At 34.4% G+C, this 7,939-nt stretch overlaps 1 pseudogene; it reads right to left on the bottom strand.

The window, feature by feature from the left end:
* Positions 1-5,614: 5,614 nt before the first annotated feature.
* LOC138440463 (tigger transposable element-derived protein 1-like) lies at positions 5,615-7,333 on the bottom strand (annotated as a pseudogene).
* Positions 7,334-7,939: the final 606 nt, after the last annotated feature.

Genomic DNA, 7,939 nt, shown 5'->3' with positions numbered 1-7,939 from the left:
TTAGATGATTCAGAATATTGTTTATGTCCATACTAAGCTCGAAGAGATAATTAAACCCCCTAGAATGCTCACCCAGAGCGTTGATAAATGTTTATTAACTAATATGGATGTACTAAAGATAACAAAAGACAATATATAGTGGGCCATTTAAAATCAGTTGGTGTCTAGCTCTAGAGATGAATTTTTCCCATTGCATTGTTCCACAGCCTGAATATAGCTTCAGTTGAATAATGAAATCCGGGACTCTCTTAAGCAAAATTCTCGAATGCTTTCTTGAGAGAGAACATTGTTAAACAACAAGTTTCATCACAAACTCTGCACTGAATATTTTTTTTAACAACCTTAGGAAACCATTGGCTTGATAATAGCTACTCCTTGGACATCAGAATTTAATTAGGCAATCTTGTATTGGACATGAGATAAAGTAAATGGATAGTTAGCAATGTTAGATCATGTGGCATGAAATAAATCATAATACAAGACTTCTTCCATTTACTGTCTTCTACAGTGTGATACTAAATTGGTTTGAGATAAATGGTTTCTATCATATGCCTCTGTTCAGGATAAAAACCAGAAAATGATACTATTAATATCCTGAAGTCGCCTCATTATTCAGGAAGATTAGAATAAAGAACTGAGATAACAAGTCTGTAGATTGTTTTCCTAGCATATTAAAGGCCTTTGCTAATGACTACTAAGTTTAGGATCATTTATATAAATCAAAAAATGCAAACATGATAGTGGTATAAAGTGATTAGAAACATATTTCGATGATAATTTAAGATTTCTTACATACTTCTAAAAATTTTCCTCTTGCAAGTTCATGAAGTAATGAATTTGGTGTTGTAAACATTTAATATATTAAAATATATAATAAATCTTCAATAATAGTTTTAATTCAGTCATTTATATGTATTATGAAGTAAATTATACATATGATAAATTATACACATGATCTTCCATGATTCTGGGCAATTATTTTAGAAAGAATAATTAAATTACCTTTGAAATTGTTATAATGTGTCTGATAAATGCTTTAGAAAATTTAGAGCACCCCTAAAATAAGTAATCAAATGGGCGATGATAATAGTTTTGTTTGGGATCATGTAAGCCAAAGAGGTCATTTTCCCTCCTGTAGGCAGAACTCCAGGTTAACATCAGTTTAGAGATATGAGTTTCCCTAATGTGGAGGTAACAAATTGATATCGGAAACCAATTAAGACTGTGAATCCCTCCCTGTTTGAAGTATCATGTTTAAGAGTTATTCATCTTCCTAATTCTCCTGCCCTGGCAGAGTGACCTAGAGTATCTATGCAAGAGTTGCGTTTCCAATGTAATACGATTTTAGTTTTCTAGCAGAGAAAGAACAAATTTCTTTCAAGTTCATAGGTGGCAGAAAAATTTAACAATTAATAAATGCAGTAAAAAATTGTGAATAAATTAATACAAATAACTTATTTTGCCAGAAAGATCTTGATAAACTTTAAAATCATATAATCATACTCTATTTTTAAATTTATCAGAAATATCTATTTTTGCTAATTTTATTTTTTGTTACTTGAAGGTATTTATTTGCTTAGCATGCTACAGGTAACAGATGCTGAAAGTGCTAAAAATACTAATGTTATTTTCAAAGAAAACAAATGCAAAATGTTTTTAAAAGCTATTTTGGTACTCTGTTTGAAACATAAGGTGGTTGGCTGTGGTCAAAGTGGAGGGGGTTGTTGAGGGAAAAATGAGTTATTTGTGAGAGGGGGTGATGATATTGTATTTCCAAATGTACTGAAGATTAACTTTATATCAAAAAAGTAAAATCCAGGCAGGTAAATGAAGCTATGTAGCCTCACAGATTATGATAATTCTGATTTTCAACGTGACCAACTACCAACAAACTTTATTTATCTCTACAAGAATTTGTGTTGTTAAAATTATAATTAATTTAAAAAATTTATTGCAGTATAGTTGATTTACAATGTTGTGTTAGTTTTTGTTGTATAGCAAAGTGACTCAGCTATGTATGTATATATATATATATACACATATATATTCTCTTATTTAATGAAGTATAATTGCTTTACAATGTTGCATTAGTCTCTGCTGTACAATGAAGTGAATCAGCTGTGTACATAGATCCCCTCCCTCTTGAATCTCCTTCCTATCCCCCAATATATTCTTTTCCGTTACGGTTTATCATAGGATACTGAACGTAGTTCCCTGTACTCTAGAGCAGGAGCTTGTCGTTTACCCCTGCTGCATGTACTAGCTTTCATCTGCTAATACCAAACTCCCAATCCTTCGCTCCCCACCCCACCTCCCCCTATCTGTTCGCTGTGTCTGTGAGTCTGTTTCCATTTCATAGATACGTTCATTTGTGTTGTATTTTAGGTATCGCATGCAAGTGATGTCATATGGGATATGTCTCTATTTCTGACTTACTTTGCTTATAAAACCATGATTCTAATAGCAACAGCAATAAGAATCCCTAACCTACAACTTACAAATCAAAACCAAAGTAAAATAAATATCACCCACAAAGAAAGTCAACCTACCACACAACAAATGCCCTGCTAATGCTGCTAACTCAAACCAAATAGTAATTATGAGGGCGGGCATGGAAACCAGCAGGCAGAGTTACCTCTGATCACAAATCAGGCCTGGCCTTTATGCTTTCTGCCACAGTCAGGGCCATAATCATAGTGCCCTATTTAGATGCCACGTCTGGTTCAAAAGACATATTCAGAGATCCAAATAAGCACTCTGACTAGGAGCAAACTATTGACCTATGAACATCTTTATTTGCTTGTTGATTTTTATTCAACATACAATTTCAATTCTAGATAGAAGATACATACTTGTAGTTCTAGAATAATTTTGCAGCAGGAATATGTTCTACCATTGACTTTATTCAAATTACTCCAATTTGGTGTATTCCTGAAACTTTTGAAAATGGCACATGAGAAGCATGTGGTCAAAGAGTGAAAGTAGCAGGTGAGGTTCAGAGACAGAGAAGCCTCCTTTAGACTGAAGTCTATCACACATGTGCTTTTCTCAAAAGAGCAAAAACTAGAGTATCTCTAAGAACCTGGAACACTTGAAGGTTCAGTGACTCTACACATTTTTATATACGTGTCAGATTTCAGATTTTAAAATTTAGCAATAAAGTTCCATCTTTGGCTTAAATATCCTAGAAACTAAGGATCATTGGGCATATCCTAGGGCTTAGTCTCTTAAGTTTTAAGAATTAGCTCTTGTATAATTCTATACACTGATCCAATTTAATAACAGAGAAAGAGATACAGGGCTCTGTGGTTAATTGTAGAAAATGACTGTCAATGACTGTTTTCGGAGGTCTGGGAAGCCATCTGAAAGATCAAACAGTACACAAAACTAGGTACAGTGTGTTTTAATTAAGCATAACAGCTAATGGCCCTCAAACAAAACTCTGCTGGAAGACACAGTGATTAGAGGCACCTGCAGGTTAATAATTAGAAGCATCTGAGCACAGAAGCAATTAATATAGGGAAACTCTCCCAGGAGGAAAGGCTGTGCAATAAACAAAATAAGCTTCTTTCCAAATCCCCATTAAAAAAAAAGTCTGATTTAATAAAAAGTCACCAAGCCCAAACATTTAAGGATGCATGAAAATACTTATATTTAGCTTGTTCTGCGTCTTTTAAATTCACTGTACTCATAGACGTTTCATTCAATGTAATCGGGAATGATTATTTTCCTTCATTTACCAAGTGAGTATCAAACAATTGGAAGCTCTTCAGGATCAGGTATGATAACCAGAAGTGATGATTTATTTGCTAGGCAAAACAAAGACCACCGACATTGAGTTTATGTCTAAATTTTGAGAATTTTTTAAATGAAAGCCTCCAAAAACCTATTTTTTTTTCAAATTACCAACCATACTAACATGTTGAGTAGACTATAAGCGAAAATGTTCTAATTTTTAGTGTGAAACTGCTTCCGTTTTCATATAGAAACATTCAATCATTTCGGTACTGCAAGATTTTCTGTATCTGATAAGTACTTTTGGTACACATCAAAACATGTTCAGTTGGCATACATTCTTCTGTTTAGTGCTGATCATCTTTTAATCTTTATTGTGTGTATGTATAGGCATTTCACATTTCCAGATTATGTTCATTTTAGCCATCTTAAATACATAATGTTCAATTAGATCCCACTGTTCATTTTCTGTTCCAGGCTGATTGCAAAAGTAGATGTTTTGAGACTATGTAGCAAAGGCTAATGTATTCCTAAGCAAAATGGAAAAATGATAAGCCAGGGAAAAGAGAGACATTAAAGGACATTAAAGGACTGTGCTAGCCATGTGACCTAATCATTAAAAAACACTTCCAGGGAAAAAAATCTCAAACATTACAGATATACAGATTCATGAATTATGTATAGTCATAAAGGCTCCTGGAAAACATGTTAAATTCAAGCCTTAAATCATTACTTTGAGAACTACTTCTATTATTTTTCTTTGTCTTATAATGAATAATTTGCATCAGAATCTCAATTCATTTATATCCTACAGCAAAATTTACTTGGTCAAATATGAAAGGTATCATATCCATTTTCAATTTGTTTTTGCTTTCACCTTTTTACAAGTATTATCCTTTGTTCATGGGGCAGATGTTGAACAGTTTAGAACACAATGGTTCAGATTTCTGTTAATTATAATCTAGGTCAACTATGAAAAACAACTGTAGTCGGTAAAGGTGCTATAAAATATTAGCTTCATTATTAGTATCATAGAATCATCTTATTAAGCAACAGCTTCAGAACATCTCCCCTCAAATACAATCCATATCAGGCTTGTTCTATTACCACAGCTCTGGCTTCTTGAATGTGTACATCAGCCTTTAACTTCTAGATCTGAAATGACTTTCAGTTCAGTTCAGTTCAGTTCACTTCAGTCGCTCAGTCGTGTCCAACTCTTTGCGACCCCATGAATCGCAGCACGCCAGGCCTCCCTGTCCATCATCAACTCCTGGAGTTCACTCAGACTCACATCCATCGAGTCCGTGATGCCATCCAGCCATCTCATCCTCTGTCGTCCCCTTCTTTAGAGACCTTTAAAGATGTATTTTGTTCGCTGGGTTTACTCTATTGCTACATCTTTTTGTTGATGTTTAAAACTGATTTTTTTTTCTCTTCTCATTTCTTCCAAGGAAGATGTTAAATAAACTTCCTGGGATTGTTTAGATTTTCCCCACCGTCATCAATTCTCTAGCACTTTCATACTCCCAGGCAGTCACTTGGGAACTGGTTAAAATGCAGATTATTAGTGTTCTACCCCAGACCTATTAAATCAGAAGTTTCACTTTAGATTTTAGGTGATCCAAACACACATTAAAGTTTTAGAAGCATCGTCGAAGTCGCCAGATAGACACAAATATACATGTCAAAAATACTGTGGATTTGGTTTCATACCACATTTATAAAGTAAGTATCAGAATAAATAATGTAATATGAATTTTTGTAATTTCCTAGTGCATATAAAAATTGTTTACCCTACATTGTAGTCTATCATGTGCAATAGAATTATGTCTGAAAAAGTATATGCCTTAATTAAAAAGTACTTTATTGCTAAAATATGCTAATAATCATCTGAGCCTTCAGTGAGTCAATCTTTTTGCTTGTGGAAGGTTTTGCCGATTTTGATGGCTGTTGACTGATCAGGTCAGGGCTGCTGAAGATTTAGGTGGCTGTGATAGTTTCTTAAAATAAGACAGTAATGAAGTTTGCTGCATAGAATGGCTTCCTTTCATGAATAATTTTCCGGAGGCATACAATGCTATTTGATAGCATTTTATCTCTGGTAGATCTTCTTTCAAAATTGGAGTCAATGTTCTAAAACTCCGTTGCTGCTTTATAAACTAAGATTATGTAATGTTCTAAATACTTTGTTGTCATTTCAGCAATCTTTGCATCATCTTTACCAGGAGTAGATTCCAGCTCAAGCAACCACTCTCTTTTTTTTTATACCTAAGAAGCAACTCATTTATTGAAGATTCAAAACAAGATTGCAGCACATGTTACATCTTCAAAATACTGCTAAATCTAGTTCTCTTATTTCTACCACATCTGCAGTTATTTTCTCCTCTAAAGTCTTTACCCCTCAAAGTCATCTGTGAGGGCTAGAATCAACTTCTTAAGAACTCCTGTTGATGTTGACCTTTGGATCACTTCCCATGTATCCTGAATGCTTTTAATGGTGTCTAGAATGGTGAATCCTTTTCAGAAGGTTTTCAGCTGTTTTGCCCAGATCCATCAGAGGATGAATATCTGTGATAGCTGTAGTCTTATATACAAGGTTTAATAAGACTTGAAAAATCAAAATTATTCCTTGATCCATGGGCTGAAGAATGGATGTTGTGTTAACAGCCATGAAAATAGTATTAATTTTGTTGTACATTTCCATCAGAACGCCAAGGTGATCAGGTGCCTTGTCAATGAGCACTCGTATTTTGAAAGGTATATTTTTCTTCTGAGCAATACATCCCAACACTGGGCTTAAAATATTCAGTAAACCATGTTGTAAACAGATGTGCTGTCATCCAGCCTTTGTTGTTCCATTTATAGAGCACTGGCAGAAGAGATTTAGCATAATTCTTAAGAGCTCTAGAATTTCTGGAATGATAAGTGAGCATGGCTTCAACTTCAGGTCACCAGCTGCATTAGCCCCTAACAAGGGAGTCAGCCTGTCCTTTGAAGCCTGGAGGCTAGGCTTTGACTTCTCCTTTTTAGCGCTGGAAATCCTACATGGCATATACTTCCAATATAAAACTGTGTCATCAACATTGAAAATCTGTTGTTCAGTGCAACTACCTTCATTAAGCATCTTTGCTAGAACTAGGTAACTTGCTGCAGCTTCTACATCAGCACTTGCTGTTTCACCTTGCATGTTTAAGTTATGGTATTGGCTTCTTTCCTTACACCTCACGAACCAACCTCTGTTATCTTTAAACTTTTCTTCTGCTCCTCCTCACCTCTCTCAGCCTTCATAGAATTGAAAAGAGTTAGGACCTTGCTCTGGATTAGGCTTTGGCTGAAGGAAATGTTTGGATGGTTTGATCTTTTATCCGACTGCTAAAATTTTATCTGAATAATCATTAAATTTGTTTCATTTGCTTATTATCCCTGTGTTCAACAGAGTAGTACTTAAAATTTTCAAGAATTTTTCCTTTATATTCATAGCTTGGGGGATAAGCTTTCAGCCTATTCTGGTTTTCAATGCTGAGTTTAATCATTTTTAGCTTTTGATTTAAAGTGTAAGACAGTGACTCTTCCTTTCACTTGAACACTTAGAGGTCATTGTAGGATTATTAATTGGCCTAATTTCAATATTATATCTAAGGAAATAGGGATGCTGAGAAGAGCTGTAGATACAGGGGAACAGCTGGTAGGCAGAGCAGTCAAAACAAATTTATTGCTTAAATTCACCATCTTATACAAGCATGATTTGCAGTGCTCAAAACCAATTATGATAGTAAATTAAAGATTACTGATCACAGATTAACATAGCAAAATAATAACATGAAAAAGTCTGAAATACTCTAAGAATTGCTGAAACGTGACAGAGACACAAAGTGAGGAAATGCTGTGTGAAAAATGGTGCTGATAGACTTACTGGACACAGTGTTGCCAAAGATCTTCAATTTATAAAAGAAACAATATCTGAGAAGCACAGTAAAATGAGGTGTGCCTGTACTGGTTTAAAAATGAATACATGGTTTGTTTCCTTTCTTCTGCACATTTCCCTTGACTGCACTTTCAGTATAAAAGAGTCAGTTCAAACTGGCTATGGAAATTCAATAGCACAATAGTTTACATAAAAGTGGAACCAGAGGGATCACCTGATGATGGATCTTTTGCTGAATAAATCTTGTGGCTTGGTTCAATTTAAATTTAAATTTAAAAT

This window comes from Ovis canadensis, chromosome 1, assembly GCF_042477335.2.
Source record: "Ovis canadensis isolate MfBH-ARS-UI-01 breed Bighorn chromosome 1, ARS-UI_OviCan_v2, whole genome shotgun sequence".
In the NCBI taxonomy this organism is placed as follows: domain Eukaryota; kingdom Metazoa; phylum Chordata; class Mammalia; order Artiodactyla; family Bovidae; genus Ovis; species Ovis canadensis.
The sequence above is the reverse complement of the archived record's forward strand: the minus strand, read 5'-3'. Positions and strand labels throughout refer to the sequence as shown.